Source organism: Cricetulus griseus (genome assembly GCF_003668045.3).
Source record: "Cricetulus griseus strain 17A/GY chromosome 1 unlocalized genomic scaffold, alternate assembly CriGri-PICRH-1.0 chr1_1, whole genome shotgun sequence".
Taxonomy (NCBI): Eukaryota; Metazoa; Chordata; class Mammalia; order Rodentia; family Cricetidae; genus Cricetulus; species Cricetulus griseus.
This window is the reverse complement of record NW_023276807.1, coordinates 100,937,477-100,947,947: the sequence shown is the minus strand read 5'-3', so window position 1 is coordinate 100,947,947 and position 10,471 is coordinate 100,937,477.

Sequence of the window (10,471 nt, the reverse complement as noted above, 5' to 3'; positions counted from 1 at the left end):
GTGACCTTGGATAGAGTGTTTAACCTCTCTGAATTTCAAGTTGTTCCCCATATATATGATAAAAGATGAGAGTGTTGAACAAGATTATCCTAACAGCAGTTCTTTTCAGCTCTACGTGTGAGGATGTTGGGGTCATAAAATGCTCCTAATCTCCAGATGAGATGTTTGTTACAATTATTTTTACGCAAATTGTCAAAGGTCACACTTTCTAAGAACTTGTTTTTGTGCCAGACTAATTACCACCAGCCAAGCCCATAACAGGGATGCACATGGACCTGTATTAATTAGCTGCACTCTTTGATGTAATGTGTGTTTTGTTGCCACAAGGCTGGGCTGGCCTAGGTAGTGTTGTCAGAGAAAGTGAAGAAGACCAAGGACCACATCATGATGTAGGGTTGGCAAGAAAGGAAAACCTTGGAGTGGTGCACGTGTGGGGTGCACAACCCTAGCCCTACTACTCAGGAGGCTGAAGCAGGACAGCCTGAGGCCAGGAATTCCCAGCCAGCCTGGGCAACCATGGAAACCCTATTTCTTTAAAAGGAGGAAGAAAAGATGGAAGAGGAGGGGGTAGGGAGCTGAGCATGGTTCTTGGTGCACATCTGTATCTCAGGACTTGAAAAACTGAGGCAGAGCCGCGTGTTGGTGGCGCATGCCTTTAATCCCAGCACTCGGGAGGCAGAGGCAGGCGGATCTCTGTGAGTTCGAGGCCAGCCTGGTCTCCAGAGCGAGTGCCAGGATAGGCTCCAAAGCTACACAGAGAAACCCTGTCTCGAAAAAAAAAAAAAAAAAAAAAAAAAGAAAGAAAGAAAAAGAAAAAGAAAAGAAAAGAAAAATGAAAACCTGAGGCAGGAGAATCACTGCAAGTTCTAAGCCAGACTGGGCTACAAAGTGAGACCTCATCTCAAAACCTGAAAAGAGGGAAAGAGGGGAGGGAGGGAGAGAGGGAGAGAGGGAGGGAGGATCAGGCACCTTGGAGTAAAAAGTCTGCATATGTATTCATTTTACGAGGATAAGAGGAACAGTGTCACCAGGAAACTGTCTTTCTGCCAAGGCCGTGCTTCCAGGTGTAAAGTGTCCCAGTAGCCAATGATCTTTGAGGGTCTACTATTTGTTTAATGGAGATTTCTTTTTCTTTCCTAACATCACAAACTCTCAAACTTTTGCTGTTCAAAAACACTTTAGTAAGAACAAAACCCCTCACTCTAGCCTGGGCCGCTAAACACTTCTACCAAGACAGGAACCGCAGGGAAGAAATCTCTGGACTTCACATTCCACACCTACCTTAACTTTGCAGTTTCTAAGAAAATAGGCTCTGGAGTCGCTGTGCTGTCCAGCCCTGAAACTGACACACAGTCCTGTAGCTTTGGATGTCTATCAAAACCTGCTTGGTTGACCTTTCCTTCAACCCCACCTTCCCTTGGCCTGAGGTGACCTTTGTCTGTGAAGAGTCCACAGTTCCTTTGTGGGAACCAAAGGTCAGCACATCCTGGTGCTCCTGAGTGAACAGAACATAGCCCATTGTTAGAAATGACCCCAAAGAGGTCAAATGGCATGAGAAGAATTGACAGAACAAATATGGGCCCATGTGGGTATGCAGCCAACATTCTTTGTGTAATAAAAACACACATGTTACAATCTTTGTTTACGTGGGTGAATGAAAGATGAAGACATGATGGCTTCTAGGTATGGTTGAGGAGAAGGTTTTTATTGTAAATATGAAGGAGAGCACAGCCAGAGGCATTTGGAGGGATCCAGTCTGAACAGGGCCATAAGAAGAGACAGATGAGGGGAGAGGCAGAGAAAGGGGAGGGCAGGGAGAGGAGCAGAGGACCAAGAGGCCAAGAGCACCAAGAGAACGTGTAGCCAAGATGCTGGGTCATACAGAAGAAAAGAGAAGTGAAGCTCAGGGGCTGGACAGGTTAGGGTAAAGGGTGAAGCATGCCAGCCAGGGTGAGTCTGTAAGAGGTATTTGTGAGTAAAGACTGAGGGAGCCTAGAGGCTAGCACAGACCTTGGTACGCTGGTAGGCATCAGGGCACAGGTTAATGGAGGAGCCTTGTGTCCCTCTTACAGAGATCAGGAGAATGTCTGCTTTTAGCACTTAGGAACTTAAGGTCCTGAGGGAATGCTGGCATTTTTTTTTCCTAAGTGCCAGGGGAAAGGAATTTCTTGAGTTCTAACAACAGAAAAGATCTGGAGGGGAGAAAGACTGATGGAAAACAAGAGGGGAACTGTTGGGAGTTGGGGACCAGCAAGAAGTGGGAGGTAAGAGAATAATGAGAGAGGGGATGAGTAAGAACAAAGTGCAATGGCATACATGTATGAAAACGACAAAACTCATTACTCTGTAATGGTAACTTAAATGTTATGGGGCTGTAGCTTAGTAGGTGGAGGCTTGCCTAGCATACACAAGGTCCTGGGTTCAAGCCCCAGCACCTCATAAACTGAGCATGGCAGCACATACGTATAATTCAAGTGCTCCAGAGGCCGAAGCAGAAGCATTGCTGAGAGTCTGAAGCCATCCTGAGCTAGATAGTGATTTCTAGGTCAGTCTGGACTGCAGTTGGGAAGTTCTGAGACCTTGCCAAAAAGAAAAAAGAAAAAGAAAGGTAAAAGGAAAAACAGAAAGAAAGAAAAAAAGAAAGAAAGGAAAAAGAAAAATATATCCCATTTTCTTTTCTTTCTTTTTCTTTTGGTTTGGTTTGGTTTGAGAGACAGGATCTCACTATGGAAGTCCTCCTGTCTTCACTGAGTGAGTGCCAGGGTTCAGTGTTACACACCATCATAGCTAGCTTAGGATGCCCTGGATAAAGTGACAACAGGAATAATTGATTACATCTAAAAAGCAAAGCTAGACTGTTTAAAGGACTCAGGCTCCAGCTATTCAACACACACACACACACACACACACACACACACACACACACACACACACACACACACACAGGCTGCAGCTTCCCTGAGCCAGCTTCTTCATAAACTTGAAGCGTAGCACCTTTCTGTAGAAGTCTTTGTGGTTTTCAGCTTTATTTGGATCTATTTGACAAAAGCTGGATGGGCAGTAGTGTTATGTCATGGTCCGGTCTGTATTATCCCCATGCTGCAGGGGCCATCTATTCCAGACTGATGTCTTTGGGACTGTGGTTGGAACAAGCCTAACAGCCCTTGGTTTGACCCTGAGTGGAGGAGTATGGACCTGGGAAGGCATAGCTATCCAGTGGTGCTAAGAACAAGACAGAGATATCTGGTCATAACAGGAGGGCTCCTAGTAAATACTGAAGGCCATGGTTTATTGAAGCATCATCTTAAGTAACCATCCAAAAGTGGGGACAATGGCAGAAAACATCTATGATCATGTATAAAGGACTGATAGCAAATATTTCCTTTAATCCTAGAGACACTCTTAAGTAGCACGTACTCGAGCCCTCAGGCACTCCAGACCAGCACATCTCACTAGCCCTCAGGGAGGGTGTAGACTCACCCTGGCCCAAATTTCTTTTATACAGAATAGGAGCCAGGCATCAGTGGTAATCAGCCGATATCTAAAAGACAAGAAGTTCTGAGCTCTTAGAACTCATGGCTGGGTAGAACATATTTCCAAAATATTATGCAAGCCCTGACAGTGGTAGCACATGCCTTTAGTCCCAGTACTCAGGAGGCAGAGGCAGAGGCAGATGGATCTCTGTGAGTTAAAGGCCAGCTTGGTCTACAGAATGAGTTCCAAGAAAGGCTCCAAAGCTATACAGAGAAACCCTGTCTCAAAAAACCATAAAAAAAAAAATTGTTCCTATTTAAGGTATCCGGCAGGATGGTCTGATACTCATGTACACTGTGAAAAGCTTCTGGCTATAAAAATATTTAACATGCTTGGGTCACTGTCCTCAGAGCACCACAGCCACCATCTATATCAGAAGCAGCTGTCCTGAGTTGGGGCCTGTTGACATTCTCTTGAAGAAGGAAGGGTAGGGAGGTCCAGGAAACCCTCCCTCCCAGCTATGTGTAGTGCTGCCCTGGTTGCAGGTTGCCCCTGGTCTCAGAGGTGCCATTGAGGGTGTGAGGTTAACTGAAGTTGAGACTCCATGGTGGTAGCTATTGGGAAGTCATCATCCCTACTGAGAGACTTTTCTGGGTCACTCATGTTCTGTAAGTAAGTCCATTTTACTCATTGGTTTGCCAGTTTGTCACTGGAGCTCTTGAGGGAGTAGACCTTTGTTCTCATCTCATCTCCCCAGGAAAAGTTCACACAATATCTATCCCTGCCTTAGTCACAGTGTGTGTGTGTGTGTGTGTGTGTGTGTGTGTGTGTGTGTGTGTGTGTGTATGCATGTGTATGTGTGTGTTTTTGTGGGAGGGTGTGTAGGTTCAGAATACACTTCTGTTTACTTAACGAATTTCAAGTATACACTAGAACACCTAGTCACCTAGTCACTAGTCACCAAGATGTACACTAGATCCTCAGAACTTTCTCACAGCTGCAGGTTTGTCCCCCTTGGTCACATTTCCCATTTACCCTACCCTATCTTGCTGGTATCCCACTGGCAACCACCCTACTAGTCTCTCCTTTTGTAATCGCACCATTTTAGGTTCTGCTGGGAGTCTGAGGGAATGTTCTAAAATGCTTAGCGCAGTCTGGCGCACCATTTAAGATCATTCAGTGTCAGCTCTTCCCAACAACCACCACAGCTTGGGAAAGAGTGTGAACAACGACGAACAGTTAGTGTTTCCACATCCTATGGTTGAGTGGAACTGAGAAAGAGGAAACCTGGGCACATGTGGCACAAGACTTAGAGCATTCTCATTGGTGGTGAGAAACAGTGGGCGAGGATAAAGCAGCTCCAGCTCCGAATTACCATGTGTGCTGGGCTTCATCACAGCCTTGCACTCCTCTCTGCAAATGGATCTCCTGGCCAGAACTCTTGGAGGAGGGGTCCTGGGTCCTGCTGACAAATCCCAGGAGAACTTTCTGTCCCTGGCCTTGACACTGGTTTGTGTCTCCCACCAGGAATTCTGAAGGCACTGTCAAAGCAGACACGTAAAGGATAGACCTTACTTGCTTTGACCAAGTCTCTGGCCAAGAAGGGAAGATCAGAGATGGCCAAGGAAAGGGAACTGGCAGGGGCTGTGTGACAGACGATGCCTCCAGATCCTACATGACTCTGATGTCTTAGACTCAGATAAGCTACTCTCCTGAGTGGACTTAACCCTGTCACCTTTTCTCTCTGCTGTGGTTTCCTTTACCTCTAGTGGAACCAGAACAGTGCCCAAGGCTGGGATTACAGCTGTGTAATCCACCACGCCTAGCTTGTTTTATTTTGATTGCTATGTGACACTGGCTAGCCTGGTACTTGCCAAGTTGCTAAGATTATAGATGATGGGGACTGCTGCACAGAGGGGGACTTCCTCCCAGACTGTGAATTAGGCACAAACCACACCCATTTTCACAGAGAGATCCCTTATTAAGCAAGGAAGAAAAGGTAAAGTGGCTGCTTTCTGACTCTGGTGTAGAAACAGCAGAAAATGACTTTACAGGTGTAATTTTCAGAGCAGAAAGAGGGGAGGTCTGTGTTAGAATTGACTGGGGTGCATTGGCAGAGGAGATAGAGAACAAGGGAGAAGGGGAAGAGAAAAAGAGAGAGGAGCATGGATATTTGTCCCAGGGGACAAGACTGCCTCTGGAGGTTTAGAATGAGGTGTTTAATTTTAATTGGACATGTTAATTAGATGAGCCAAAGGGGAATTTTGATTGCTGGATTTCAATACTTTGATAGCTGGACTTTGGTTGTCAACCTCAGGAGGAGGAAGTGGTCAAATAAAGGAATAGACCTTGGTGGCTAGCTTTAGGAATGTAATCCAATGCTTTTTAGCAAGGCAGGGTGGATGGGAAAGAAGGGCAAGGCCTGCCAGAGCTACATGCTTGAGTGGGCTGGTGTCTCTTCAGTAGATATATCACCACACCTTGTCCTGCAAATATTTATTTTACAATTTATTATGTGTATGTGTCTAAGTGAGTGTCTGCCATTTGTCTGCCTAAGAAATAGGTTATGGTTAGAGGTATTATGAACTCATGTATGGCTTACATAGACAATTATACATACTATTTTTTTTGCAGATTTTTTAATTTGAATTAGAAACAAGATTGTTTTACATGACAATCCCAGTTCCCTCTCCCTCCCATCCTCCCTTACCACCCCCCTCCAACTAAAACCGTACCTATCACATATCCTTTCTGCTCCCCAGGGAGGGTGAGTCCTTCCGTAGGGTGTCATCAGAGTCTATTGTATCCTTTGGGATAGGGCCTAGGCCCACCCCCCCCCTCTTGGTATCCCTCTATGTGGAATGGACTCCCAAAGTCCACACCTATGCTAGGGATAAGGACTGAACTACTACAGGAGGTCCTGTAGATTTCCAAGGTTTCCTCACTGAAACCCATGTTCCTGGGGTCTGGATCAGTCCCATGCTGGTATCCCAGCTATCAGTCTGGGGAACTAGAGTTCCCTGAAGTTCAGGTCAGCTGTTTCTGTGGGTTTCACCAGCCTGGTCTGGACCCCTTTGCACTTAACTCATCCCTCTCTGCAACTGGATTCCAGTTCAGTTCAGTGATGAGCTGTGGGTGTCTGCTTCTGCTTCCACCAGCTGCTGGATGAAGGCTGTAGGATGGCATATAAGTCAGTCATCAATCTCATCATCAGGGAAGGACATTTAAGGTAGCCTCTCCTCTGTTGCTTAGATTGTTAGCTGGTGTCATTTTTGTAGATCTCCAGACATTTCCCTAGTGCCTGATTTCTCTGTAAACCTAAAATGTCTCCCTCTATTGTGGTATCTCCATTCTTGTTATCTTCTATTCTTCCCCTGACTCAACCTTTCTGCTCCCTCATGTCCTCTGCATCCCTCCTCTTCTTCCCTTCTCATTCTCCTAGCTCCCTCCCAATGCATACTATTTTTAAATGTTATGATAGTTAATTTTAATTGTCAATTTGATATAATCTAGATGGTCTGCCACTTGCCAACTTGACACAAGTTGGGAAGAGGGAACCTAGATTGAGGAAATGACCCCAACAAATTGGCTTGTGGGAAAATCTGTCCAGCATTTTATTGATGATTGATGTGGTACAGCCCAGCCTACTATAGGTGGTGCCACCCATAGGCAGGTGGCCCTGGGTTGAATAAGAAAGCAGTCTGAGCAATCCACGAGGAGCAAGCCAATAAACGGCATCCTCCATGCTTCTGCTTCAGTTCCTGCCTCCAGGTTCCTGCCGTGAGTTCCTGCCCTGCCCTCCCTCAATGAGGGAGTGTAAGAGTATAAGAGTGAGAGTTTGTAAGTTAAAATAAATTGTTTCTTCCCCAAGTTGCTTTTGGTCATGGTGTTTTATCACAGCAATAGAAAAGTAACTAAGACAGCCCTGGAAGCCAGAAAAGGGTGGTCGATCCCCCTGAGCTGGAGTTGTAAATTGCAGTGGTAAACTGACCAATATGGGTGCTAGGAACCCAGTCTGATCCACTGCAAGGGCCACAAGTTCTCGTAACTGCCGAGCTGTCTCTTGAGCCCCTGTTTTTGTATTTTGAGACAGGTTCTTGTGTAGCTAAGGCTCACCTCTGAGCTTGCTATTGAAGGACCAAAAATTCAAATTAATAAAAGTTTATAAAGGAAACTTTAACTCCCTAAATCAGGAGTGCTATGACTGACACCTGATACCCTGCTCTCAGAGAAGCAGAGGTGACTGCCCACCACTCCTGTTAACATTCCTTTGCTAATTGTTGGTTGTAAAGGTGCCCTGCTGGTTGTAAAGATTCCCCAGCCCAGGGGATAATTGACAGACCCTGTAACACCCCCAACCCCATGCCCTGTCTTATCTCAGTCAAATGTATCTCCCTTAAAATGTATAGTTACTAACTCTATACTTTGTATGACCTTAAATAACCATAGAAACTCTAAATTTGTGGCCTTCAACTAAAGGACCCCAGCCTAAGATGTTTTCTTTGCAGATTGCAGTCGGCCACCTGAAACGAGCCAGTCAGAACTGTTACCCTCGATCACCCCAGGCCCCATCTGTTTGCAGTTTTTGCCTTTAAGAAGCCCCTAGCGCACGCCTTTAATTCCAGCACTCAGGAGGCAGAGGCAGGTGAATCTCTGTGAGTTGGAGGACAGCCTGGTCTCCAGAGCGAGTGCTAGGATAGGCTCCAAAGCTACACAGAGAAACCCTGTCTCAAAAAAAAAAAAAAAAAAAAAAAAGAAGAAGAAGAAGAAGCCCCTAGCCCCCAGCTAGGAGTCCAACTCCTCTGCTCCTTCGTGAGTAACAAGTTGGGCCCAGGTGCCTGTTACTGAATAATATAGCCTCTTGCTGTTTTCATCAAGTTCTCCACCTGGTGACTGGGGGTTTGACGCTCCCGGGTTTTCACCCCAGAGTCCCACTCCGTTGGGGGGTCTTTCACTATGTAATTTAGGATGACTTTGTATTCCTGGGCTTTCTGCCTTCATCTTTCACATGCTGGTATCACAGGTGTATATCTAATATTGATAGGTATATACATTGGAATCAAACAATTAAGTAATGAAGGGACCAGTTCCCCTTTCGGCAGTCATAGCGGCCGAACACGTGCTTGTCTGACCTTGTCCTGGACAATAGAAAGTTAGATGCCTGCCTCGTGACAAGGAACCAATCAGAAGTTAGCTGGTGGTGCTATGCTTTACGACCCTGGGTGTACTTTACGGACAAGCACACAGCAATGACGTAGAGAGCATAGCTTTACCCTGGGAGGGCCTATGGGCCATAACAACCAGTTGACCAATCAACACAGGGCAAGCCCTCCAAGCCTGGAGGCACACCAATAGTGAGCCTGTGCATACCCCTAGACACTCCCCTTATGCTGCCCTACAAGATCTCTTGGGAGGCCCTAGGTCTTGTCTTTGCTAGCCATCCACCATGGCGGGTGGGTGCAAGACCTGAGCTAACATGGGGTTAGCTCGTTAAATTACAATAAAGCCTCGTGCAGTTTGCAGCAAGCTCTCGAATCTGCCTGGTGATTGGCCGTGGCCTGGGACTCCAGATACCTGAGTTTCCCGGGGGTCTAACAGTAAAAGATGGCAAAGAATATCTTGGTTTCTGACTGTTAGACTTTTATAAATAAGCAAGGGAGGAGACTATATGTGAAGTTGTTATAGAGTTATACATACTACTTTTCAATGTTTCGATGGTTAATTCAAATTGTCAATTTGATATAATCTAGAATTTCATTGGGAAAGGGCATCTCAATGAAAAGTTGTCTGGATTAGGTTGGCACATCTATTGGGGATTTTCTTGATTATAATGAGTCAAATGACCTGACAGAAAAGAAACTAAGACATGTGTATATAAAACAGAACAGAAGATACATTGTTGGGGATCCCTTTGGGGTCTGCTATTCTTCTCTTAGCTAAACGTGACCCACAGTCAGTACCCTTAGGGTCCATTGACTGTCTCTGGACTAGGTGTTACCTCCTAGTTCCCTCCTTCCGACTAGGCCTGTATGCAAGAATGCAAATTATCAGCCCATTGCCCAGGGGCTTGAGAGCGTGATCTGAATAAACTCCCACTGTGGCTGCTGTATTTAAGTCAACCCATGTAGAGTGATCAACCAGCAGTCAATAGGGCCAAGGTCTCTTTATTCGGATACACGAGCAAAGCGCAGGCCAAAGCGTGCCAGGGCAGCCAGGCCAGAGCGAGGAGGAGGGAGCCAGGAGAAAGGCCAGAAAAAGAGAAGGTCCACGCAACCAAGGTCCCTTAAGAAGACTTCCTACGTCACCTTAGACTTCTCCTCACCACTCTTTCACGGGTGTGTTCCGGCACACCTGTCCAGGCTACTAGGAGGCGGGGCAACAGTGTCTCCCTACAAAACCCCCTCTGAAAATAAACAGCATTCTCTTTTCAAGAGTGACTGGCTGTCTTGTCTTTATTTAATCCTCAGGTTCCCTCACCAGAACCCATGAGAAGCCTTGTAGTGCTAGCCGCTATGACAATACATGTGTGGTTCCTCGTTTTGTCAACTGAGGTTCCAAAGAGAAGGACTTGTCTATAGTGATGGGAACACCTGATACTCAGGTCTTAGTTTATAGTTCCATCCTCCATTCTCCAATAAGAGAAACCAGGAGGGCCTGGAGAGAGTGGTTAAGAGCACTGGTTGTGCTTTCAAGAGGACCTGATTTCAATTTTCATCTCCCACATGACAGCTTACAACCATCCATATCTCCAGTTCCAGGGTATCCTATGCCCTCTTATGGCTTCTGAGGGCATCAGACATTGCAAGTGAATAGACATACATGTAAACAAAACACCCATAAACATAAAATGAAATTTAAATTTAAAAAAGACAAAGAAATAAGGAGTTGGACGTGGTTGTGAAAGACTTAAAAATTAGCAAAGAAATATAGCCCAGAAACTGACCAAGGTTACTACTATGACTTAGTGCCTGGAATTTACCAGCCACCAGCAATTACT